General features: G+C 31.1%; 1 pseudogene; it reads left to right on the top strand.

Moving 5' to 3' along the window:
* Positions 1-541: 541 nt before the first annotated feature.
* On the top strand, positions 542-1,501 carry LOC138357804 (ribonucleoside-diphosphate reductase subunit M2 pseudogene; annotated as a pseudogene).
* The last annotated feature ends 1,042 nt before the right edge of the window (positions 1,502-2,543 follow it).

The following is a 2,543-nucleotide window of genomic DNA, read 5'->3' on the forward strand; positions in this document are numbered from 1 at the left end:
ATATGAATTTGCAGACATTAGTATTAAACCTCATTTAAAATCTTTAAATATTTTAACAGAAGATATAGGGAGTATCAATTCAGAAAAATTGAGAGCAAATCTACTTGATACTTGGAACAATGAAATACCCCCTATATACCCTTCTGAAGTTCTCCCAGAGAGTGAATATACTGTTATTGAAGTAAATAGCAACAAACGCAGCAGTGAGTCACAATCAGGTTCAATTGGCATGTCTTCAAAACATAGGAAGTATTACTGCCTGGTGTTATAATGGATACTGCTCATTGGGAAGCGTGTCAAAGAAATGAATATATATGTGTGTGTGTATGTATATGTATGTATGTATATATATATATATGTATGTGTACCTATTTTAGTTTACATAAAATATAGGATGGAAGAACATGTACGTAGTAAATTAATCTCTTTTTTACTCAAAATTCAATAATTTCATTCGTTTATTATGCTATGATAGTGAACACAATGTTAAAATAAATATTTTATTTATTTATTTATATATTTTTTTCAGATGATTGAACCCTTTTTGATTAAAAATCCAGGACGTTTTACATTGTTCCCAATTAAAAATCATGATATCTTTAAAATGTATAAGAAGGCGCTAGCATCATTTTGGACAGTTGAAGAAGTAGACTTGTCAAAGGATATTGTAGATTGGGAACAGAAACTTAATGAAGAGGAACGTCACTTCATTTCACATGTTCTAGCATTTTTTGCCGCATCAGATGGTATCGTCAATGAAAATCTTGTTGAACGTTTCTGCCAAGAGGTACAAATACCAGAAGTGAGGTGTTTTTATGGTTTTCAGATTGCCATGGAAAATATTCACAATGAAATGTACAGTTTACTTATTAATACATACATAAAAGATTTACAGGAGCAGAACAGATTATTTAATGCTATTGAAACGCTGCCAGCTGTTAAGAAAAAAGCTGATTGGGCTCTAAGGTGGATTACCAATAGAACGGCAACATATGCCGAACGCATTGTTGCCTTTGCTGCAGTAGAGGGTATTTTCTTTAGTGGTTCATTTGCTGCAATATTTTGGTTAAAAAAACGTGGTTTAATGCCAGGTCTAACCTTCAGTAATGAACTGATTTCTAGAGATGAAACGTTACACACAGATTTTGCTTGCTTGATATTTAAGTACTTGATTAATAAGCCTGATCAGAAATATGTATATTCTATCATTGATAATGCTGTGAAGATTGAACAAGAATTTTTAACAGATGCCTTGCCAATCAAACTTATTGGTATGAACTGTGATCTAATGGGGAAGTATATAGAATTTGTGGCTGACCGACTTCTCTTTGAACTCGGTTTTAAGAAACTTTATAATGTAGAAAATCCATTTGACTTTATGGAAAATATCTCATTAGAAGGGAAAACTAATTTTTTTGAAAAAAAAGTAAGTGAATATCAAAAATATGGTGTAATGAATTCAGATCAATACAGTGTTTTTACATTAGATTCAGACTTTTAGTTAATTAGTTGATGGATGGAATAGAACATGTTTTTTTTATATAGAATATAAATAATTTAATATAAAAATAAAAATATATATCTATTATCTTTTACTATTTTACTTATCATATTTATATTTTGACTTGATGAATAATGAATTAAATACCTTACATTCTCTCTTTCCACTAATTACAAGACTACAAAATATAAGGTATGTAATTATGGACATAATAACAAAACCATAATCTTCTTTATAAAATATCAACATATCACATGATTACCAAGCAGTGCTACTATCGTCCGATGTAAACACCAAGTTTGGTTATCGCCATTGAATCAACTTTTCTATTTTATATTCACCAATGAATATAATTCAAAGAGAGAAATGAATCATTACATTAAGTTCCATGCAATATGCCGGTGATACAATATATAAGAGCCTCCGTATCCAGTCCAGTCAACCAGTATGCCAGAATCCTGTTCAGTAGTAATACGGGCTACTGTGTAATGGAGCTATCCAAGGAATCTTGTGGTGTAAGTACCTAAAAGTTATTTTATGATAAGCATGATGAAGCTTTGGACACTATATTATAATAAATAAATAAATAATGTCTCAGGTGCATTTGTGATGAAATCTAATCTTTCTAGGATGATATTAGCGATATCAGTGAGGGAGCCGAAGAGAAGAAGATAAAAGAGAAAAAAGATACTACTTCAACTAGCAAGTCTATTATTGTTAAAATAGAAAACCATATCCATTCCAATGATGAAAATGTGGCTTTGAGAAAGTTGGTTAATATAACGCCTGAGACTATATAAAAAAAACAACGTTATTGTGAAATTAATACTCAAAGTTTATTACAAATATTAGAATGGTTTGCTAACCACGATGGAACCAATGTGTTGCTGTATGAATTTGCCCACAGTGCATCATGTCAAAAAAAAACTTGTACCCCGATTTGTCTAATGTTTCGCCGGGTTCGTCATCATGTAGTAGTTTCTAGACATCCACATTGTTCGGTGTTAATCTTATATTCAACCCTCTTGCATACACATGTGTC

The sequence above is a fragment of the Procambarus clarkii genome, chromosome 1, assembly GCF_040958095.1.
Source record: "Procambarus clarkii isolate CNS0578487 chromosome 1, FALCON_Pclarkii_2.0, whole genome shotgun sequence".
In the NCBI taxonomy this organism is placed as follows: Eukaryota; Metazoa; Arthropoda; class Malacostraca; order Decapoda; family Cambaridae; genus Procambarus; species Procambarus clarkii.